The sequence below is a fragment of the Hemicordylus capensis genome, chromosome 2 (genome assembly GCF_027244095.1).
Source record: "Hemicordylus capensis ecotype Gifberg chromosome 2, rHemCap1.1.pri, whole genome shotgun sequence".
Classification (NCBI taxonomy): Eukaryota; Metazoa; Chordata; class Lepidosauria; order Squamata; family Cordylidae; genus Hemicordylus; species Hemicordylus capensis.
In genome coordinates this window covers 197,514,005-197,538,490 of record NC_069658.1, presented here as the reverse complement: position 1 = coordinate 197,538,490, position 24,486 = coordinate 197,514,005, and the positions used below count along the sequence as shown (strand labels likewise).

Here is a 24,486-nt window from a genome sequence, read left to right as displayed (position 1 = left end):
ACATTCTGGGTTCATATCTGAATGTCCCTCAGTTCCAAAGCCAATTTTGGTCTGGCCTTGGTATTCCTTTTGGATTTCTTGTCTCTCACTTGTCTGTTAGAAATCTTGCTCTTATTGTTTGGAAAACTGCTACTTTGAGGGAGAAACGTTAAGCTTTTGATTGTTCTGCCTATCTCCAAGAGGCAGATTGTAACCTCTAGCTAGCTTTGCCTCACCAGTCCTTCCCTATAAAGGAACCAGCCTGTTAAAGGAGAGAGTTAAGTGAGGGGTGGGGGGACTTGAGGCTGCTGTTTCCAACACGTTACTTTGGTGTTAGTTTAGCTTTGTTCGCTGAGACCAGGCTGCATGGCTCCTGGGAGCATGCAGACTTCACAGCAATGCACGCTTTTGTTTTCTGAACTGCAACCTAAGAGCTACTGAGCTTCCTGTCTAAAACCAGACAAGAAGAAAAAGATCTCGCTTGTGCATTTTAACCATTTTGCTTCATTTGCCTGTGAACTATCCTACTTTTTATATCTACTTCAATAAACTAGCTTTTGATTGTTTTAAACTTGATCTGGCTGGAAACATGCTCCATTCTGTCTCCCTACGTGCCTGCTCTGGTTGTATGCTCTTTAAAGAGGTTTTAAATCATTTGGGCTATATTTTACTCTTGTTCTAGGCGCTTTCCTGATTAGTCGCTCAACAGCGGCACAATGCTTCTATTCAGGCAAATCACATTCAAAGCATAAATAGCAAAGTGCCCAGCAGGGGGAGCAGTCTCACGAAAACTAACAACCTGGAAAAACCCCAACCTTTTCATGCCGGATATACAATGTTATAGCACTACTAGTATTTTTAAGCCTGTTATAATAACGGGCGCTAGCCTCCCCCCCCCTTTTGTGTGTGTCTGTGTGTCTGTGTGGTGTTTTTTTTAAAATCTCTCTGTCTGTCTCTCTCTCTCTGTTTGTTTCTCACTTGCTCTTTGTTTTTGTTGTCCTCTGAGTTTCCCCCCTCCCCTCTCCCTTGTCCCTGTGTCTCTCATTTTTACCTCCTTTCCACCCCCTCTTTTTCCCCCCTTATTTCGTTCTTACATACTATTGAGGCTATGTTTTGTGTAATTAATATTCTTTATTTTTCTTGGTTTCCCCCCCTCCGCCCTCATAGTATTTCTTTATACACCACATTCTTGGTGAATATTTGTCCTGAGCCTGCTATTAGTCTTCCTTGTTCTAGGCCTTCCAGCACCCTGACCACGACGTCTTTAAAACTTTTCACTCTTGACAACGCTACATATAATTGTCCATGGCTGAACACTGGTTCAGGCAAATAGATTCCGACCTTTTCCAAGGTTTGTCCTTGTGACTTGTTTATTGTCATACCGAAAGCTAATTTTATTGGGTATTGTCATCTTCTTAAGGTGAATGGTAGGTCGGTGCATGTTGGTGCCAAATCAATTCTTGGGATGAAGACCATGTCTCCTTGTGCTGAACCTGTGATTACTTGTGCTATGATGATATTCTTTTCTAGGTTTGTTACAATTAGGCGGGTTCCATTGCATAGTCCTTTTTTTGTGTTAAGGTTTCTTAGAAGCATTATTATTGCGCCTACTTTCAGGGTGAGTGTATGTTTTTGGCATTCCTGTGGGTGTTTGGTCATTCAGGAATTCTGCTGGGTAGTTTTTGGCATCTTCCTCAGTGGTGTCATCTATTGAGTCTGTACTGTGATAAGTTATTTCTTCACCCTCCAATATGCTGAGCACCTAGTCACTGATGGTGTCCACACCACTGTTTTTTTGGACAAAGGATGGATCTTCTCGCTATGTCTTGGACGTTTTGCACTTGAATTTTTTCTCCGAAAATTTCTCTCACAATATCTGTTCTGCATATGATGCTTGATGGGATCTCAATGATGTTTTCTTGTAATCCCTCAATGCGTGTTGTCTCTCCACTGCCTACTGTGATTACCCACTTGCTGAATTCTGGGTCTATTGATCTTATATTGTTGTGAAGTTTTAGGATCTTGAATGTGTCCCACAGTGTACTGAATTTTATGCAGGCCTCTACAATATGGATTTGGGTTCCGTGTGGCACTACTGGAAGTGTCTGTCGGAAATCTCCTCCAAGTAAAAATAGTTTACCACCCATGGGTTTGTTGTTCTCCATGATTTCCTTCATTAGTTTGTCTACTGTTGTTATTGCTTGAGTGGATGCCATCGTTGACTCATCCCAAATGATTATTCTGGCTTTTTTAATGTTTTTAGCATCTTGGGAATTGAGGCGCATGTTAGACACGGAGTTGTCAAGTATTGGTACTGGCAGTTTGAATTGTGAGTGATATGTTCTGCCGCCTTGTAGAAGGTTTGCTGCTATTCCTGTGGAGGCTACAGGGAGCGTGAGTTCATTCTGGCCACGAATTGTGCTGAGAATGGTTTTATATAAGTATGTCTTTCCACTCCCTCCTGGTTCATCCAAGAAAAAGCAGCGGTGTTCTAGCTCATCGTTTTGGCTAGCTGTTATAATTTCTTCCATGGCTGCTTTTTGCTCATCATTGAAGGTTTTTGACATCTGTTCTGCTGTTTGTTTTTCATAGGCTTGGTTGTATGTTTCTTTAAGGTGCTCTGTATTATGCATGTTGTATGTTAAGCCGTAGTCTGTGCATTTCTTTCCATGGATTGTTAATATTTTTGCAATTTCTTGGAGGGCGAGGTCACGACACACTGTGCAATCTTTATTGTGCTGTAGATGTTTATGGACATAATCTTCAGTGAGGTATGGTTCATATTTTGTAAATAGCTCCTGCATGTTTTGGAGGGATGCAAAGACACAGATGTAGGCAACGAGTTCTCTGATTTGCGTGGGCATGTTGTATTGTGCTGCATCTTCGAGTGTACTTTCCCACACCTGTTCATCGTTTGAGTCCTCTTGTTTTTGCTGCTTCTTGGAAAGTTGGGTATTCAATTCCATCCACGCTTCTGAGGTTTCCATAGGATGTTGCTCCTGACACATGCAGCAGTAGGAGGCGTAGACAATAGCGCTCCTGGTCTGTTTGCAAATTCACAGAATACATTCTGCCAATCACTTTTTCTGCCCCACGCTGCCTAATTTTCCATGTGCTGTTTGCTTTGTCAAAGACATAAAATATTGGGATGTCTGCGTATAATATGTGTCTTGCCTTCTCGTCTTGCTGATTTAGTTTGAACCAAGCTGTCAATTGTGTTTCACGGCTTGCTGCTCTGTCAGTTGCTGCGCCAATGTCTTCTGGGGTGAAAATTACTGCTTGCTCGTCTGGGAGATGCACTGCCAGTCTGTGTACTGTATGGGATTGGTAATGCATCTCGAATCCATTTAGTCGCCATGCTGCTTCTGGCGCGCTGACATATCTTGTATCCAGGTAGGTTTTGATCTCGTCATGGTTCAAAGTGTCTGGTTCTAGGATTTCGATTTTTGCGCAATCGTGTCCCTTGTATATATATTTGAACAGGTATTTTACGCTCCTTACTGATGCGCAGACTTCGACGTTGATGTGGCAGTTATACTTTATGGCCAAAAATGGATTATATGGCACAACCCATCTATTATCTATTGGTTTTCCTTTTTGTATTTTGCTTTCTCCGGTGTCTCTTCTTCTGTATTTGGGGTATCCATTGATGTTTGCAATAGTGTGTTCTTGGTACTCTTTTGGAAATTCTTTTGTGCATTTTTCATTCGACATACACGGTAAATGTCGATTATGAGTTCCACATGGTCCGTGGATCATATGCTTTGTTATTATTTCATGCAGTTGTGGTGTTTTTTCAATGTCTGGGATCTCTGCAGATACTATGTTATCGATGGATGTTTCGGTTTTTGGCTTATAGTGTTCAGTCAGGATGAGCAGTATGTGTGCATGTGGCAAGCCTCTTTTTTGGAACTCTATGACATACAAAATGGCTGTTGGTGGGCCAAATATATGTTTCTTGCAGATGTCATCTATTAGGGATCTTAGTTTCAGGTGGAAGACTCTTGCCACTAAATCTGGTCGTGCTGCAGCAGTTTGGCCCTGTTCTAGGTTGTCTACAATGTCATTCCACTTTGGGTTGCATGTCATTGTAATGAAGAGATCTGGTTTTCCGTATTTTCTGACAATAGCCATTGCGTCCTGATAGTTCTGGAGCATGTTTCTGGGGCTACCTCCAAATGAGGATGGCAAAATAAATGGCTTTCCAGGAATTTGGCCTGTTGTATTGGCTGTTTCGTTTAAGTGGTCCATCAATCCTGAGTATTTCTCAACTCGTAATTTTGGCTGGTTTTGTTGTACAAAATTGAGTCTGTTGGCCTCTGTCTTTACATATGCATCTACCATGTATTGCTGTGTAAGACGTCCTGCATTTAGGAAGGCGTTAAAGTTGTCTCTGATGGATAGTCGGTGGCCATAGTACTGCATCTGGCTGACTCGTACTCTTGGTGCACATGGTTGCTTTGTTAAATTCTTTAAGGCTTGTGGCCTAAGTTGTAAAGGTATGTCTATCCCCCAGCTTTGTTCTCCACTGGGGAATAGTAATGGGTACACCATGGGCTCTAGGTTGGGATCAAGGACACTTATTCTTTGTGTAATTTTGTGGTCTGGGTTGCCTGCTCCGGGTTTACAGTGAATTAGTAGATCTCTTTCCAGTGGTGGCTCTCCGTCATTATTTTTGAAAATAAATGCTACCTCATTATGCTGCGGTGCATTATATCGTCTTGGATCATTTTCACGGTCTTGGACTATGGTCAAGGTTACTTCCCTAATTGCATCGCCTGTCTGTTCTGTTCCCTCCTGACATTCTGTTTCTACTTGGTGTAGCATTTTGCAAGCCTCAGCAAAGGGATTGTTTTCTGCAAAATGTGTACTTAGAGCTTGCATAAGTTGTGGGTTGATTTTTGTATTGGTTTTATTTTGTAATCTTCTCTCTGTGGGGTCTAAGATGTATAATTGTGCATATTGTCTGTCTTGGCCCTGCTGTGGGTGCAGCGTGCCTGCTCTGTGGCAAATTGTGCCGTGTATCTGGAAGCAGTACGGCCCATGGCCTGGTGGTGTTACTATGTTTGCTCCCATGGAGGCAAATGCTAGTGAACTATTTATGGATCTGATATTCTCCATAAAGTTTCTGCTGTGTTGATGTTGTCCAGTCATAAGTTGCTCAATGAATGGGTCTGTTGTAATGGGGAGTAGGTTTACTTTCCCCTTTGAGCAGCATTGTGAAAATTTGCAGTCTGTGGGTCTTTCTCCTTCAAAATGTTTAGCATTGCAGAATTCACATCTCTGGTCTAAATTTCCACATGTATGTGGTTGGATGTTTTTCTGGTTCTGCTCTGTATTGTCATTTAGAATGGATGTTGTGGTGATTGCAGCCTGATATTCCTGATTTTGGATTCTTTTTCTATGGGTTACCTCTTGGCGATGCTGTTTTTGTTTTTCAGCAGTCTGTTCTCTTCTTCTTGTTCTCTCATTTTCTGCATGTTGTGTTCTCTGTGTTTGTTGTTCTTCCGGAGTCTGATTGGCTTTTTTTTTAATGCGTCTATTTTTTGTTTTTTGTTGCTCATTTTGTCTCTGCTCAAATGTTCTTTTTGTTCGTCTTAGGTTTTCCTGTTCTGCTTTTTTCTGCCTTGTTTGTTTCTGCTGGCTAGTTAGCTCTTCCTCTATATGTTCTTCTCCTGGTGTCTGCTTTGCTCTTTTTTCTCTACGTCTTTGTGTATGTCTGTGCTGTTCATTTTCCTTGTGCTCATTTGTTCGTTTTGCACGTCTCTGTTTCTCTCTTTCTGCTTTTTTCTTGTTTATTAGTACTTGGTAGTTTTTTCTTTCTTTCTCTATATGTTGCTTCTCTATGTCTTGTTGGATTTCTGTGTTGGCTGTCGTTTTTCTGTTCTCTTCTTGTGCTATGGAGGCCATGTTTCTTTGTTTCTTTTTTTTTATTATTATTTTTCTCTTTGTAAATTGGCCTTTTTATTCTTTATTGATTTTGGCCGAATGTACTGTACAGACTTTTTGTTCTTGTTGTTTTGTAACTGTGGTTTATTTCACACTGTTGGTATCAGCAGGAATATTGGCAATTTTATTATTATCTTGTTTGTTCTGCCTGGCTGTAGCTTCCCTGTGTGTTAGTGGGCTCTGGGCTGAGGATCTTGGCCAAGGCCAAGTCAGTGTTTCACGTGTGTCTTTGTTCTTTGTAAATTTTGTCAGATTTTGTTTTTTGCCCCCTTTGAGGGCAGTGTCTATAAGTCAAATATATGTGTACTGTCCTTCTTTCCTGTCTTCTCTCTCTCTCTCTCTTTTGCTCCTTTTTTTAGATTTTGTTTTGTGCCCCCTTTGAAGGTTATTTCTGTATGACCCTCTGTGGTATTTTCTCCAATTCTCCACTATAGGCAAGGGATAGCACTGTCTCTGTTTTTGTGGGAAGAAAAGGGCTTCCCTGTTGGTTAGCCGGCTGACTCCCCTCAGGGAGTTTTGTGTCCTGGCTTTTTATTTTTTTATTTATTTTTTTAGTCAATGTGGAGGCAGTAATCTACAACGTTTGGTACTTTCCTTATGCTCTGCTCTGGCGGTGTTGAAGTGGTGACCGTTAGTCTGTTAACCTGTCTCGCACTCCCGTCATTTATGCAGCCAGTTTTCCCGTCCTTAGCTGGTAAGGGGGGGGGGAGTTCTCCAGCTTTGTGATTGGTTGTCCGCAGAGAGGGAGAGGGAATGGCAGGGGACTTCGAAGTGCTTGTGTTACAGTGGTGGCCATGTTGGCCAAATGGAAGATAGTGCCCCAAATGTTTCCCGCGGCGCCAACTGTCCTCCCGCCCTCCCTGCTGGCCGATTTCTCCTTCCCCGTCCCCTTCCCCACACAAATAAAGGCCGACAACGACCGCCCTCCCAGCTGCCCGAATAAAGAGTTCCCTATTCCCCCTCTCAAAATAGCCCAGTCGCCGCCACAGTGAATTGAAAGGAGAGAGGAACTCGCAAGCAGAGCTCCTCTCTCGGCCAAGCCTCTTCCCGAAGTGCTGCATTGGCTACAAAGAACGCCTATTGCGTTCTTTGCGTCCAAAGCAGCAGTCTGAGCAGTGGCTTTGCCGAGAGAGGAGCTCTTTTCGCGAGCTCCTCTATTTTGCTTTTAAAGAGTCCTTACTTCGCCCTGGTTCTGGTAAGGAGGTCTCGGGCAGCTGGGTGGGAGAGGGGGGGTTGGCGGCGACGGCCGCGGACACAATATTTTGGGCCATTTAGGCCTTTATTCAAGGGGGGGGTGCAAGGAAGGCGGTTGCAGCATTTGGGGCACTTTTGTCCAATCGCTAAAAACATGGCTGCCAGTCTCTGGGCGGCCGTATCTTTTTGGGCCGATCTGGGCATGCGCTCCGCACGCCCAAGGCTTTTATGGGTAAGGATATCGCAGTGATTAAATTCGAAACAAGGCATTGGAAATATCTGCTGTCAGCGTAGAGACTGCGGTGTCACAACACATGAAGTGCAGAAGCACACTTCAGAGACATGTCATGACCCTGTTGCAGAGTCTAATCTGGAAAGTGTCCTAGATAGAACGTGGAAGGTTTTAATGTTAGTTTTGTCTTATAGGAGACTGGTGGCAACTCTGCCCAAGGATTTTTTAAACAAGCCTGGGGTTCGTTTACAATATCTGTAAATATATATATTGAAAAGTCCCAAAGGGAATGCTTTAACAGGAGTCCTAAGCTTCAAAGGAGTTAAACTTGTGTATATGAGGTATAGAGTAAGCTTGTACTCCTTTGGTGTAGCACAGCACAAGGATGTACTTTACAATCAGATTTCCTGATGTTGCCATATACAGAGTCAGATGCTTGGTCCATCTAGCTCAATACTGTCTACATAGACTGTCAGCGGCTTCTCTAAGGTTGCAGGCAGAAGTCTATCTCAGCCCTATCTTGGAGATGCCAAGGAGGGAACTTGGAACCTTCTGCTCTTCCCAGAGCAGCTCCGTCCCTCAAGGAGAATATGATTGGTTCTTTGGGGCTGAATGTTGATGCCTAGGGGTGGAGGAAAATCTTTATAAACTCTTGTTAGTCTGTAAGAGGTACGCTCCTTGGACTTTTGCCAAAAGGCACCAGGGGTCGTCCTCAGCTCTGAGAAATAAACCTTTGTCTCTTTCACTATCCGTGTCAATGGTCATTTGCTCAGGTAACAATATCTGGTGTATTGTGTGGCAGATGTTTGTCTGTTTGTAGTCGGAAGTCCCATAATATTTTTACATCTTCATTTTCTTCAACTTTTTCAATTTTATGGTCCCACCAATGTTTGGCTACAGGTAGCTTGTATTTTTTGCAGAAGTTCCAGTGTATCATCCCTGCTACCTTGTCATGCCTTTGTTTGTAGTCAGCAGCAAAATGGGTGAGACCATGCAAAAATAATGGTAATGATAGCAATAGGAATTGATAACACTCCCAAAACATACAGCACTATCAAAACTCTTGTTCATAAGAAGAATCCAACCTATACATTATTGTGACAAAATCCAAACACTTTCAATGTTGTGAGAATATCCATTATTATTTTTTTGAGTATATACCAAAAAAAAGACCTCAAAGGGTTTTTTATATACAAATCACTTAAACTTTAACTGCATAAATACAATGAGTGTGAATAGTACATAATGAACGTAGGTCCTGAACATCCAAATAATCAATTGGTACAGGAGAGTCTTGTTCTCAATGAAAAAAAATGGCAAAAGTTCCAATTGCAGAAGTTGCAAGTGCAATAGCTAGTCAGCAAATCTGTACACAATTGTCTATCTGAAGCAGAGCTGTCTTGTTCTTCATGAAAAAAAACTGCAAAAGTTCCAATTGCAGAAGTTGCAAGTGCAATAGCTAGTCAGCAAATCTGTACACAAATGTCTGTCTAAAGCAGAGCTGTCTAAAGCAGAGCTGATGGGCGAACCCGGGAAATTCTCCAGCCCATTTCGAACATTCTTCATCAGAGCTGCAAAGCTTCTGGAAATGTGAGCATAAGAACAGTTCCGCAGCTGATTACATCATCCAACAAACATCATAATGTTATCCAAAACCTCCCCTCTATATGCCCATTAACACATACCCATTTCCTCCGAAAGTATTTTTTGGAGAGCTCTATCCTCCTACATCCCACTCCGGGAAAACAAATCATTCAATGACTAGTTAGTTCATGGGGCTCTGTGTTATATAGCCCGCTAATTGAAGGCGTGGTGATTCACAGGGAGTAACACGTTAATCGTACTGAGTGATTAATTACATAAACAAAACAGCTGCGGTCTGTTATTCATAAAGTAAATCATTCACATTGTCGGCACACTTACGTTGATACTATTGTCAGCACAATACACCAATCTGTTGTTAGCTCTTACTTTAGGAGGACAAATGCCGATAGCAATAATTATTGATCTGCTGGTAACTCTTATTTTGTAGTCAGTCTGTGCGATCTTTTTACAACAGCTGATTAGGTGGTCCTCTGTTTCATCTTTTTGTTTACAAAGGTGGCACTTGCTGTTTGTTGTTGACTTTTCAACTTTTGCTCTTATTGCATTTGTTCTTAGTGCCTGTTCTTGTGCAGCCAGTATTAAACCCTCTGTTTCTTTCTTCAAGTTGCCATTCTTAAGCCATTGACAGGTCTTGGTGATGTCTGATTTCCCACTTACATTGTGCAAATATTGACCATGCAGTGGCTTATTTCTCCATTTTTCTGCTCGGTTCTTGACTTGTTCTTTCTTGTAGGCCTGCTTGGTTTCATTGTTGTTGAATAGTTTCTTGTTATTGACCATTTTAAGTGCATCTTCTTCACTGTCCTTGATATATTCTTCAAGGCCTCTTTTTCTCCTCCTCTACTGTTTGATGGACTTGCAGCATTCCTCTTCCACCTGAGCTGCGAGGGAGGTATAGCCTATCTACATCACTGCGGGGGTGCAGAGCATGATTGATGGTCATTATTTTCCTGGTCTTACAATCTAGCTTCTCTAGCTCTGCCTGGGTCCAGTCTATTATTCCTGCAGTGTATCTGATAACAGGTACAGCCCAGGTGTTTATGGCGTGTATGGTGTTCCCACCACTGAGTTTAGACTTGAGGATTTTTCTAACTCTCCTGATGTATTCACTTCCAATTTTTCTTTTAACTTCAGCATGTGCAATGTTATCAGCCTGTAGAATGCCCAAGTATTTGTAATGTTCTTCTCTTCCCGGTTCTTGATGTTGCTTCCGTTGGGCAGTTCTATTCCTTCTGTTTTTGTTATTTTCCTCTGTTCGTTTTTAATGCAGCACACTTGTCTAGTCCAAACTCCATTGCTATATTGCTACTGAATAGATGGACAGTGTTTAGCAGTGATTCGATTTCTGACTGGGACTTTCCATACAACTTCAGATCGTCCATGTACAGCAGATGGTTGATTTTACTTGATGTTTTAGATGTTTGGTATCTGAGGCCTGTTTTGTTTAGTATTTGTGAAAGTGGAGTCATGGCCATTACAAACAACAGAGGGGAATGATGAGTCCCCTTGGAAAATGCCTTTTCTAATGCTAACCTGTCCAAGTGTCTTGCCATTGATTGTTAACTGTACTCCACATGCTAATTGCTTTTTTAAATAAATATCTGAATGTTTTTGCTGACACTAGTTGTTTCTAAACATTTTAGTATCTATGTGTGAGGCAATGAGTGGAAGGCTTTCTTCTAGTCAATCCATTCAACACTTAGATTTGTTTTCTTCTCTTGCAATTTTGTAAAATCTTTTTGTCAATCAGCAGCTGGTCTTTTGTGCCTCTGGTGTTCAGACAATTTCCTTTCTGTTCAACTGGAAGTTGTTTGTTAGTTAATAAGTGTTGTATCACTTCATCTGCTATTATTCCAGTTAATAATTTGAACATGGTTGGCAGGCAGGTTATCGGTTTATAATTACTTGGAACTGCACCTTTTGCTGGGTCTTTCATGATGAGATGAGTTTTCCCAGTTGTTAGCCATTGTTCAATATCACCACCTTGCAAAATGTGATTGAACTGTTTTGATAGTTGTTAATGAAGGCTTGTTAGGTGTTTAAGCCAAAAGCCATGCAATTCGTCACCTGGTGCAGTCCAATTTTTAATTTTCTTTGCTCTTTCACTTATTAATTCTGGTGTTATCAGGTCTTGCATTTGTTTCTACTTCTATGCTTTGGTAGAAACGTCTCTGATTCGACTGGAATTGGAGATTCTGCCTGCATTGTGTAATTCTGGCTTCGTATCTGCTAATCTTCTTTGACACTGCTGTTATTTGCTGCTTTATTATTTCCAGGACTTCTCTAATTTTCCTTGAATCTAGGTGGTATTTTTGGATCAGATACTGTTTGGTGTTTTCATTCTTCAGCTTCTTGTCTTTCATATCTTTCAATTTACTAGCATCTGATCTAAGTCTGGAGATTTTATTTTCTAATCTAATCTTCCATTTAGGTGATGTACTGCTTTCTTTTTTTACAGGTCCATTGAGCTTATATCCGAGCTCTTGTGTTATTATTGTTGCTGCACTGTACATTAGTTGGTTTGTTTCTTGCAAATTATTGGTTGTTATTTCTGCAAGTGGAGCATTGACATCTTTTAACGCCTGAGCAAGTTGTTTTTTAGCAACTGTTTTGAGAGCTGGAAGTCGAACCCTGGTGGTTGTTTAGTTCAATGTGCTTAGTTATTTTTTGCTTTAGTTCTTGTTGCTTTTCTGTTAAACGGCATTTGGGTTTTTGAGGTGAAGGCAAAGGGGTTTTGATTTTGGTTTTGAAACAGTTCAGCAACAGTGGCATCCTCTATTTCCAACACCTCCTCCACCTGCACTTGAGCAACTGCTTCAGTTGGTGGTTATTCTTCTTCCATATCTTGAGCCTGTGTTGCTCTTTGCAGTTTTTCCAGCTCAACTTCTGTGAATACGTTATTTCTTATTATGAATCTTCTCTGGTCTGCTAGCCTTTGTTCTGTTATTTCTGTATCTGGATGCTTCTCTTTCCAAATTTGGTACATTCTTTTTAAATAACCTCTTCTAGTTGGACTAGACTTGTAATAGCAGATCATTATTTCCTTGTTGGCATTTTTCGTATATTTTTTTCGGTTAAGTGACGTTTCTTCCAGTAACCTTGCAGTCTCCAGCCCTGGTTGCTCAACTGAAGATCCTGAGTCCTGTAGCCCACTTGCCACCAGATGTCCAGGGACTCCAGCACCTGGCGTGGTCCTTGTTGACCCGGGCGACGACCGATCCGGTACAGATTTATTAAAGTTACGTCTCACCATATTGTTGATGGGAGAGGCACTCTTTGTCTGGCTCCTCTGGTGAGACCTGTCCAGTATGGTTGGACCTCTGGCATTGCTCTCACCTTCCTCAGAGCACGCAAGCCCCATTATTATTATTTATTAATTAATAATTTACATTTATAAACCACCCCATCCAGAGGCTCTGGGCGGTGAACAATAACTTTTAAAAAGTCATAAAACCCACAATTAAAACAATGCTAAAACAATATAAAAACAATTCAAGAATGATTAAAACTATTTAAAACCAATTAAAATACTTTTTAAAAACAACACTTTACAAGCCTTGGAAGGCCAGGCCAAATAAATAGGTTTTTAGGATTAATGAAGTGGAATTATACCTATTGTTATAACAAGAAGCAAATCTGTCTTCAACTTGCTTCTGATAAGAGATTTTGACAACTCTTTTCCAAGACCCTTAACCAGTCATTTGTCAAGCAACTGACAAATGTTCCTCAGGTAATTTTTCACTCATCCAAGGCACGAGAATATTGTTTCACATGCAGTGTTTGAAGCAGACGTATTCACATCAATTACACATAATTTGTGTAGTTATCCTGTCCAAACCCACGTGGCAGGAAATACTGGAGTGGGGCAGACAGCTCAGTACAAGTCGGCTGAAATTTGCAGGCTGTTTTTCACAGAGGGCTTGTAGCTCACATCTCCTCCAGAATGGAGGATGTGTGTTCACATATCGGCCAGATTTACCCAGTGGCAGATTTAAGCAGAGGTAGCGGGATAAGGTCAGCGAAGGCCTCCCAGCGGCGGCTGCAGGGAGGGAAACAAAGGGAAATCCACCCCTTTACCCTCCCCATTGCCTGCGCAACATTTTAAAGGTAGAGGAGGTGACTTTCCCCTCACCCCCCCCTCCCCGCAACCACTGCTGTGTGGCCTTCGCTGACCTCATCCCGCTGTGCACAGTGGTGACTTCTAAGGAGAAAAAAGGGGGCTTTCTCCCTCCACCCCTACCCTTGCTGCTGCAGTGGGGGCTGTAAATCCTTGGCCACCTACGGGCAGCAAAAGGCTTAACCCCACCCCCGGATTTACCCCGAAGTCCCTGTGAGCTATCAGGGAGCACTTCACACATGATTCGGGTTTTTCATGGTGTTTTAGAGCATAGCCCAATTTATATCCAGGGTAAAAACATCCACTTTGTGCATCAGTTTTGGGGGGCAACTTCAAACTCTCAGTAAAGCCTTGCAGTAAACTCACACTAAAGCCTGCGGTGTGAAAAACACCCAGGGGAGATAACCCTGCATCCCCTTGGTCTTAGCCAGCCCAGTTCCTGGTCAGGAGAGAAGCCAAGGAGTTGGCCTGGGTCCTAGGAGGCTGGAGGATTCTTCTACTGACCTGGCTTCTGCTGTTTGTTCAGGGGTAGAGGAATGAGTAAATGAGGCTTCTTTAAATAACAGAGACCGTTTAAAGTTAATTCAAGCTATTGGGCCATAATATGCTATGACTGTATTGTCTGACACTTTACTGTGAAGTTCCAGTCTGGTGGATGAGGGAGTGAAAGAGAGAGCAGCGTGAAGTACTTTGAGGGGAGCGCCCACTACCCCATGCTACTCCTCGGAGTCATCCTTGCTGTCAAGTCTCTCTTGCTAGGAGGATCTTCCGTTTGAAGCCTATAGGCAGGGTGATGTCCATATACAGAACAGCAGGATTTCCCATTGTAGGAAAATTATGATTAACTTGGGACAGTCCTATACTGGGGTATGGCCAGTATTCCCAGCACTAATGGGCCACAGAAAAATGTCCAGACACAATTCAGTTAATGGTATAAAAGAACTTTATTATGCTTACACCTGGTCAAGAAGAATACAATCATTTTCAGAAACCTGAGGTGACAAGACCGTGGAGAGTTAGTGCAGAGCTTTCTCATCAGAACTGGCAAAAACTCCCACTCTTACACCCATTTCCCCACAACGAAACTCGTAGCACAAGTTATCGCTCACCTTTATTGGAATATTGATTGGCTAGAATCCTTATTTCATAACCTTTCGTGTCACCTTAGTTTCCCAACAGATTATTCAAACCTGATACATGTATGTCAGCTATTAGGGATGTGCACTGAACTGGCTGGCCTGGTTTGGTTCGAGTCCAGATCGGACTCGAACTTGACCAGACCAGTTCAGTCTGGCACTCCTTAGAACCCACCGCCCCCGGTTTGGTTCATAAGAACATAAGAGCCCTGCTGGATCAGGCCCAAGGCCCATTTAGTCCAGCATCCTGTTTCACACAGTGGCCCACCAGATGCCGCTGGAAGCCACAGGCAGGAGCTGAGGGCATGCGCTCTGTCCTGATATTACGCTCCTGCAACTGGTACTCAGAGGCATCTTGCCTTTGAGGCTGGAGGTGGCCTATAGCCCTCCGACTAGTAGCCATTGATAGACCTCTCCTCCATGAAGTTATCCAAATCCCTCTTAAAGCCATCCAGGTTGTTGGCTGTCACCACATCTCGTGGCAGAGAATTCCAAAGGTTTTTGTTTCCTGTACCCCTGTAGAGAACATCTGCCTTTTAATATAGATGAGTAAAGTTCTGTGGTGAGCTTAATATTTCCCAAAAGCATTGATGAGAAAACTGGAGCGGAAAGTTGTGAACTTAGGCCTTTTGCTAAAAGATGAATGTAAGCAGAACCTTGAAACTTGACTTTATGTAGAAAATAGGATTATCTGACCTTTTTGCAGACAGCTGAAGTTATAGTTCAGAATAAGGTCATTCTACTCTTCTGAAGTTTAATAGTAATGTTCAAGCCAAGCTAACACCTTACCTATGTTTTATTATTATCAATTAACACTGATACTACGTTCTATTAATACTAAAAAATCCCCTTGCTAACCAGTTCTACACCATGAATTTCCTACAGAAGTTATCATTGCCATGGCTACGCTGGTTCTTACTTGCAACAACTTTGCATAAACACTTCCTACAAAATAATACCAGGCACAGCTACAGGCCCATATATGGCTCTGTCAATCTGTTTATGGGAAAACCTGAACAAGATATCCTTTAAAAATCCAAATACTGGCCACTGGTATGGTGGCATTATATTAATGACGTCTTTGTAATCTGGATCAGAAACAAAATTTGGAACACTGTGTTGACATACTTCTTAAATTGCTCCAAATTTTATTTCTGATCCAGATTACAAAGATATCATTAATATAATGCCACCATACACCAGTGGCCAGTATTTGGATTTTTAAAGGATATCTTGTTCAGCGATCTAATTCACACCTAGCGGGACATTGTAGGTCGTAGTCCCTTCCCGTCCCTCCCACTTCCACTTCTCTCTAAGGTGTTTTTAATTGTAACACATTTTGCTTTTTCATTTACATGTGCAGAACAGCACACTTCTGCTTTACTGCACTTGGGAATTCCCAGCCTTGCATCACATTCCCATGTGCTTCTGCACCACAACAGCAGTGGTGTTAGTGTCTGGGCTGGAGAGAGCTCTAGCGAGGGAGAGAGGAGTGATGGTGGGTGAGACAGCCTGGATTGTCACTGAGCAGGGGAGGCAGAGTTCCTGCAGTGCTCCCAGGAGGGCTTCTTGTTGCTTCCAACTTCTACAGGCAGCTTCCCACTCTTCTAGCTGTTTGTGTAGTCAACAAGCATAAAAAGAAATGTGGGGAGAGTTGCTCGTTAGCCAGCTGACCAGCATGTTCTCTGCCAAAGACTACATTACTTCCCCTCACCCCTGCCTTGCCTCCCACACAAAGAGAGCCAGCATGATGTAGTGGTTAGAGTGCTGAACTAGGACCGGGGAGACCCGGGTTCAAATCCCCATTCAGCCAGGATACTTGCTGGGTGACTCACTCTGGGCCAGTCACTTCTCTCTCAGCCTAACCTACTTCACAGGGTTGTTGTGAGGAGAAACTCAAGTATGTAGTACACTGCTCTGGGCTCCTTGGAGGAACAGCAGGATATAAAATGTAAAAATAAAATAATAAAAAAATTAAAATCTGTACTTCTGACTCCATTAAGACACAGGAGATCTAACTAGGGAAGAGATCACTCTTTGTGTGTGTGAGAGAGAGTTTTAATTAAGAGCAATAGCAAAAGCCAGCCAAAAGTCCCTGGCTGGGAGTGCATGGCAGCAGAAAGGAGGAAGAGAGACAAAGAGAGATAAGGGGGAGCCCTATATACAACTTTCTCTCCCATGCTGCAATATTCTGCAATGGAGGAAGGGACTACATTCCTTGCATATTTACTTAAAAAAAAAAAAGTTAAACTCAGAGCAATATATCATTTCATCAATAAAGCAATATATTATCCACTAAGTGCTCATGTTGTAGTATAAAAGGAATTAAGGGTGACCCATTCCCTTGTTACTGGCCATACCTCTGGGTCCTATCTCTGCTTTGGCGGAGGGAGAAGAGGCAGAGTAATGGCTCTGCTTGACTCCTGTTGACACAGGGACTTTCCCTTTCACTCATTTGTTCTGAACCCTGCCCATGCCACCAAGCCTCAGGGTAAAACCTCCCTGTAAAACCACACTCTTCACCCACTGATCATTTGAACATGAACCCACCTGTAATGATGCTTTTAAAGCATCCTGTTCCGTACTAAAGTTATACCCAGTGATGCTTGGAGTAATGGAAGGGAAGCAATATTTGAAGAAATGAAAGGGGGAGAACCCCGAGTGGCTGGGAAGCAGCAACAGGCTGCAGGAGCGTGGCATGCAGCTGGGGAGGAGCAGCGTGGTGCACCGCGGGGAAGAGCATGGCGGTGGGCAGCAGCAGGGGTGTCTTGCGAGCTGGCCAGTGAGGGGGGAAAGGTGGGGGAGTTGAGCAAGGCAGCCCCTGAGGCAGGGCGGCGCATGCTCTTTGGACACATCCACCCCATTGTATCTCCACTCCAATTTCCTATAGAGAGAAACCATATAATCCAAGGATGATAGAAGAAAGAACGTCTGCATCTGTAAAGCGCCTAACACCCCATGGCCTCAGTCTTGAAGATAATACTTTGTGTGTGCACATTTATTCCTTTGCTAGGGATGTGCACCAAACAGATTGTTTGGGTCGGTTTGATCATGAACCAGACTGCCCTTCAGGAAAGGGGGCCAGTCTGAGATTGAACCAAACCGGACCCGGTTCGAAACAATCTGGTTTGATTATTTGAGCTGGGCTTGATTGAGAGCAGCGAGAGGGCTATTTAAAAGTAAATGAGATCCTTACCACTGGTACCAAATCTGCTCGGAGCAGCAGCACTCCCCCCAGCTGCCCATGTGATGGTGGTGAAGCTGCACATTCACTTGGCTTCTGTGCATGCACAGTACTCTGGCCTTTCTGCATGCACAGAGTACCGCTGGTAAGGACTTCATTTACTTTGAAGATGCTTCTCGCTACCTCCCGCTGGTGCCCCTCTCACCTTCACTCCTCTCGCTGCCCTCAATCAAGCCCAGTTTAAACTGTTGAACTGCTTCAAGCTGGTTTGATTGAACCGACTGGCTGGCCTGGTTGGTTTGACCAAACCAGTTTGCAGACCTGCGGTTCAGTCCAAATTTGGTTCACAAAAAAACCACAAAAAACAGTCTGTACACACTCCTAGACTCAAGGCCAGACTCTGGAGCTCATCATAGCAATCGCCAAGAAATATAACACACACACAGCTTCCACTGTCCATTTCTCACCATAACACTATCTCACAAACAAAACAAACCACAACTCAAGGAAGGAAGGGACCCAAGCTTTGCATTTGTCAATCTGAGATCAAAACCAGATAGTTATAGCAGCAATAGCACAGTATATTCTACTCAGTGCTGAGAAAAGAAAACTACAAAATCAAACCTTTCTTCCTCCTTTCTTGATGTATCATATTCAGAAGAGGCACACTATACGGGTGCTCTCTGCCTCCCAGTCCATTAGAATACATTTTGAAACTCCCTTCTTTGGGGCTCCCCCTCCCTCCCCCTCCCCCTCCCCCTCCCCAGCCAATGGGGGCACAGTTGCCCATGAATACACTTGATCTGTATGATAACAAGCCAAACAAAAAGCAAGATCACAAGCTGATCTGAAGCCAGTGCTAGAAAATCAACCAGCAAAGAAAAAACAGGCCTCCAAAATGGTGCTTGAAATGCCCTTTATTTAAAGTGCATTTTGTTTTTAGCTCAAAACTTTCAATTTTTCTTTTAATATACTTAATGACTGGCACATAGTTCAATTTATTTAACATCAATAATTTATTAGAAATTTTAACTCCCAAATAAGTAATTACTTCTGGAGTCTTAAGTATGTTCTTTAGCTTTTAAACCCATATTGAAACATCATAACTCAGATTTTTGGTAATTGATTGACAGACCTGATACATCCCTAAAATCTAACAGCACTTCTTCAACTATCGGTATTGTTCACAAAGGTTCTGAAAGAATTAAAACCACATAATCTGCAAAAAGGCCAATTAAATGCTCCTCACCATTAATCTTCAAACCTTTAATGTACTGATTATCTCTAATGGTTTGAGCTAAAGTTCCCATCACTAATATGGAAAATAATGGTGAAAGCAGGCAACCCTGCTTAGTGCCTCTATTTATTATAAAATGTTCTGAATTCCAATAATTGATCTGAATGGAAGCTAAAGATTTATTATATAGCTGTCGAATAAGATTAATAAAAAAATTTCCCCATTTGATATTTTTCAACTAACTTAAACAAATAAGGCCATTGGAGTTGGTCAAAAGCTTTAAAAATATCCAAAGTAAGGATAACCAATGGGTTTTTAAACACTTCCCATGATAAATTGAATTTAAAATTCTTCCAATGGGATCTGTTATTTCTCTACCTTTAATAAATCCAACTTGATCCAGATTAATAAAATTAGCAATAAAATTACTTAGTCTTTTGGCCAAACAAGCTGTTAAAAAAATTGATCTTCATGAAAAAGTGTAATTGGATGATAGGATTGAACTGGTGGCACAGTGGTAAAACTGCTGCCCTGTAACCAGAAGGTTACAAATTCAATCCTGACCAGGGGCTCAAGGTTGACTCAGCCTTCCATCCTTCCGAGGTTGGTAAAATGAGTACCCAGAATGTTGGGGGCAATATGCTAAATCATTGTAAACCGCTTAGAGAGCTCCAGCTATAGAGCGGTATATAAATGTAAGTGCTATTGCTATTGCTAACTGATTCCCTGTTTTAATTTGGTTTTGGTATCATTATTAAATGAACCTGATACTATTAGTCAGGGATATGATTACCCTGTAACACTGAATTAAAGAGAGAACGTAGATAAGGGACAATTATTTCTGAAATGTTTAAATAAATAATTGCAGTAATACCATCAATTCCAGGAGTTTGGTTCTATTTCTTGCCTTATTTCCTCTTTGAGAATCGGTTGATTTAGATTCATTCTGTGAATTTCTGGAAAGGGAGTGATCTTAACTGAGTCTAAAAAAATCATTATTTTATTTAGATTTGCTTGGTCTGAAGAATAAAGTTTAGAATAAAGTTGCACAAACAATTTTATTAGCTTCTCTAACTTCAGATAATGTTTATGCCTTTATCAGTTAAGTGCACTAATTTTAATCTGTGAAACCTTTTTCATTTATTTGCTAATAATTTAGATCCCTTATTACCATACTCATTGAATTTTTGCTGGATAAATATCAGCTGAGTGGCAATTTATTACTCCCTAAAGGCAGCATTGAAACGTTTTGCACATTCCTATCTGTTAATGGAACTGCTCCCGGGGAGTTGGCAGGGACCCCGAGCAATGTTTTAGGCTGGGGGCGGGGAATTAGCTAGCTTGAAATGGAGTAGTCCCACCTTCAGAATAAATTTATTCAAAGCTTTGGTCACAGAACTGAATAGAGAGCTTAAAGTTCAAAATAAAATGAGGTTTATTGGGCGATACAGGATGATGAAATAATGGTTAAAGAGCAACAACTAGCAAGCAATTTGGCCTGAGTTTCCAAATTAAGTTCACTCAAGGCTGACAAGAGAGAAACGGACAGTTTGGGATTTTAGGAGAAATGAGGCAAATGGGAAGAAGGATTTTGAGAATAGGGGCTATATACTACCTTATTCCTTCCCAGAGGAATGCTATTTACTGAGCCTTTGCAGCTCGGTCATTACCGAGAGGCATCTCTTCTCCGAGGCAGGCAGGAAGGCTGGAGTGGGAAGCCAGGAACCAGGCAGAGGTCCAGGAGCCAGGGGAAATTAAAAAAAAAAAATTGACCAGAATCTCACAGCCAGCCTAGAGTACTGAGCAGACCAGGTTAGGAAAGGGCTGTTTTGGAGGTGAAAGGTAAAACAGGAGTGAGAGTTAAGGCAGGGCAAAATGGAGGTGCCTCTGCCAAGACTTAGGAAAAAGATGGTGAGGCTGAGCAAGAAACACCTGGTGAATCTGAGGTAGAGCCACATGTGACACAAGAGGCAGTGGTGACCCTGACACAGGGATTGAGGGTGTCTTGATCTTTTATAGGAAAATTCTTGCCCGAGGGCAATATGCTGATTACACCTTGCAAATGTGGACAGGATACAACAATGTCCTATTCTTGAACAACAAAACTGGGGAAGATCTGAAAGTCTTGTGTAGGAAGAAGGAAAATGAACGCATCATGGTTGATCTTGTGTGTCTTTTAGAATATCTGGGGGTGGCTAAAATGTAAACAAGCAAGCTTCCCCCGCCTTGAGCCACCCATTCATCCATACTCATTAGCAAAGGGGATGGTCTGTTGTTTTCTTATCACTCCTTCCTGAGGAGGTGCTATCTTCACTTGATCCGCTGTGCCAACATAGGGAGAATACTTGGCTGATCCTTTAAAGAATAGCACCTGATTAAATCAGGTCTCCTCCAGCTTCCCACCTGAAAGTAATTGGGGTGAAAGCACAGGGAGGTCCTCTTGTAGCCCTGTGCTTTGAACCTGACCCAAGAGTTCCTTCTCTCAGACTACGTGCCCAAGTGACATGTACTTTGAGTTAGCTACAGGCCGAACAAAATGAAGATCTCACAGTCCCGTGGGATCTAGAGTGCAAACAGTGGTAATTACAGGCTTGTAGTTCCAAATGTAGAGGGGTGCTCCAGGTTGCAGGGAGGCAACCAGCCTCTCTTTATAACATCTTTGCATGTGCTACTCTGTCAGCTTCGCTTGGCAAACTATGCAGCTCAAGCACATTTCCAGGATTTCACAAATTTTGTGTAATCAGTTAGCAAATATTTTTTCTGACCTATCTTGTGCCCTTTGTTCTGCCATTGCTATTCATGTGGAGGATTTGCACTGAAGCCCTATCCACAATGGCTGGCAACCTTATTCGGCTGCTCTGCTGGTTTCAGGGGTTCTAGCTAACTAAGCAAAGAGGCATCTTTCAAAGTGGTGATTCTCTTATATTTAGCAGGGGGAGAGCAACTGGCCCTATCCAACCCCAGCACAGCATCCCTCCAGTGGCTGTTGCTAGTATTTGCCTTTTGTTTCTTTTTAAATTGTGAGCCCTTTGGGGACAGGGGACCATCTTCTTGATGTATTTATTTTTCTATGTAAACCGCTTTGAGAACTTTGGTTGACGAGCAGTATATAAATATTGTAGTAGTTGTAGTAGTAAGCATTGCTCACATACCTTGAGCATTGTTTGTTTGTTTGTTTGTTTTTGTTTGCAGCCATAAGGGTGAGAAACTTGTTTGGGTTTTTTTGTTTTGTTATTTATTTATTTATTTTTAAACTGTTTTCCTTTGAGGGAAATGTGATTTAATGACTCGTGTCTCACATTCACTGCTGGTTTTAGACCACTGAGGAAGACCAGAATGTGGAAAGTGATGTTTCAATCAGTCGAGTTCACCATTCCTTCCTTTTCAAGGAAAACAACCATTCTTGAAGGCTGGCTTGCATAGCTGTCTATGGGAAACCAGCATAACTTGCAGACTAGTGCTCCAGCATGTTCTGGGACCTGCGGTGTGGCTGGGCAGAGAAGGGCTCTGACTCAGGATGCACCTGTCAGTGCATACAGGCCACAAACGTTTTTGCGCAGGATGCAGCCCTCTCACGGTTCAAAACCACTGTCTAGCTTTTAGTTGTTGGATGCCTGATTTCCTCAGGGTCGATGATGTGAAGACTGTTAATGGAACTGGCCCGGGAATGTTTGGTCAACACCCCAATGTTCAGGCTTTGTGGGGAAATTAGCTCTTAAGGGGGTCAGTTCCACCAGTTTTAATTTGTGCAAACATTTGGACTCAAGAAATGACTGGATCGAGGCGGAATATGGTTTTTCAAAATCAAAAGAAGAACTTATTTGATAGAGGGGAATAGAGGAAGAGAATTGTGTGGTTAAAGCAACTAAAAATAGGTTTCCAGTAAACCAACTGCAATGAGGCATTTTAGCTTAAAGTCTAATTTGTATGAGATCCCCGGTGGGCAAGAGAAAAGAGGCTTGAGGGGTGAATGTAGAGGGGGTTGGATTTAAGATAGGAGAGCAGAGATAGTTCCGGGGCCCAAGGAGGGGCAAAGGCTCATATTCACCTGATATGGATGATGAGACCCAGGGGCCTCTGGAGGGACTGCAGAGTCTCGCTCCTCAGCGTGACGGAAAGCAGGAGGGGTGCAAAGATGGGAGAGGTGCCCATGAGAAAGGTTTCTCCGTGGCTCCAGCTTCCTGTGGGTGCGAGGCAAGCTGGATGGTTTGGCCCAAGGACCGATCCCAATAGTGATGTCAAGCTCTTTGTAGGTTGTAGGAGGGCAAAAGCAGTGCCCAATGGAGTCCCAAGTATAGCATATGAGGGAGCATGAAGATCGCTTGTTGGAGTCCCAGGTGTCAAGACTAAAGCAGCACAAGAGAGTGCTTGTTGTAATGGAGTCCCAAGTAAAAGGAATGAGGGAACACACTGGGTCATGGAACTGGGGATACATATATCCCAAAACGTGTCTTGGGGGCACATTTCTTCTGTCATACTTTGCTGATTAGAGGGGCCAGGATGGGCCTGGATGGAACACATTGTGTTTGATCGTTCTTCCGGGGTGTAACAATGTGGGGGTCTCCTTTTGTGTGCGTATATCCTGCCGGGATGGGCTCTCCAGTAATCCTATCAGTAATTTCAATGGGTACACCTCTAGGTCTATGTCATTGACTCATCTCCTTTGTGATGGGGAGAACATTACTTCGCTACCTTATCTGCCTTTCTTCCTGCTTGGCATAATTGGCTCGTTAGCAGAGGCGTAACGATAGGGGGGGCAGGGGGGGCACGTGCGCCAGGCGCCACCCGCTAAGGGGCGCCAAAAAGTATCCCTGAAGATCCCCTGCCGTTTTTGGGGGGGGGGTTGAGAAAAAAAAATTTTTTTGAGTGCACTGCAGCGGTCCCCCCTCCCCCTCCCCCAGTCCCGGTGCCAGCTCCAGCACTGGGTGCCACCGCCGCGTTTGCCGTTAGTGCCTGCTTTGCAAATTGCAGCTTCGGCGGCCGGACCTCATTTTCAGCAAAGAGAGCTCCGCCCGCCCTTCCCCTCAGCTGCTGTTCCACTTCCTGGGGCTTGCTTTAGTTTCTCCACCACTGTGGGATTGAGCTGCTGGGTAGCTGTGAAGGAGGGCAATCTCTGAAGACATGGTAAGCTCGGAGGGGTTTTATTCTGATGATCAAACAATCAAAGGCGTAGCTATAGGGGGGCAGGGGGGGCACGTGCCCCAGGCGCCACTTGAAGGGGGGTGCAATTCCATGCCCCCCATGATTTAAAAAAAAAAGTAAAAAAAAAATTTTAAAAAAATTTTTTAATTGCCCTCGGGCACCGCCGGGCAGCCCGCTGCTCACCGCTGCCACCCATAGCTGGCATGGCATCTCTTCTCCGGCGGCACCCCCTCCACTCGCACAGGCGCAGCAGAAGCGCACACGCGAGAACTCCGAGTCTGGGCGGGGCGGAGGGCCGGTGAGCATGCCCACAACCTAACCACGTGGGTTGAGGCAGGAGCATGAGCCAGTTCAGTTTCAGTGAGCATGCGCCCTGCAGGACCTTTGCCCGACCATGTGGGTTGAGAGGTAGCAGCAACAGCATTCACATGCTGTTTGTCCTGGTGTGCTGCTGCCGTCTGTTTTGCCCACCAAAGGCCACCACAACCGACCAATCTCCACTGCCAGCAGGCTGCATTCTGACTGCTGCACACACACGCATTCTCCAGACCAATCCAATCCAAAGTAAGTAAACTTTTTGCTCAAAAACCCATCTCTTTTGTATGTGTCGTCGCAGGCGCGCCCTACCCTGTAAACAATGCTTAACCAGAGAATGCTGCCTGAGGCTGCAACAACTCTCATTCATCATCAGTCGAAGCGCTCCACAGCTAC

General features: G+C 43.2%; 1 protein-coding gene and 1 long non-coding RNA gene across 8 annotated transcripts in view; one reads left to right on the top strand and one right to left on the bottom strand.

Moving 5' to 3' along the window:
- Positions 1 to 24,486, top strand: part of B4GALNT1 (beta-1,4-N-acetyl-galactosaminyltransferase 1) — a 159,824-nt gene that overhangs the window by 73,579 nt on the left and 61,759 nt on the right. Inside the window, exon 1 of one of the 7 annotated variants that reach the window (XM_053289377.1) lies at positions 23,694 to 23,757. The exons of 5 other annotated variants lie outside the window; for them this stretch is intronic. The gene's annotated coding sequence lies outside the window, so the exon portion shown is untranslated. Of the gene's footprint in view, positions 1 to 23,693; positions 23,758 to 24,316; positions 24,340 to 24,486 lie in introns of those variants that run through there. One more of the 7 variants, XM_053289382.1, reaches the window with a different exon arrangement.
- LOC128342244 (uncharacterized) lies at positions 8,476 to 9,105 on the bottom strand. Its single transcript, XR_008314857.1, has 2 exons — positions 9,040 to 9,105; positions 8,476 to 8,936 (listed from the first exon to the last, which is right to left on the bottom strand). It is a non-coding gene; the product is annotated as an uncharacterized LOC128342244 (long non-coding RNA).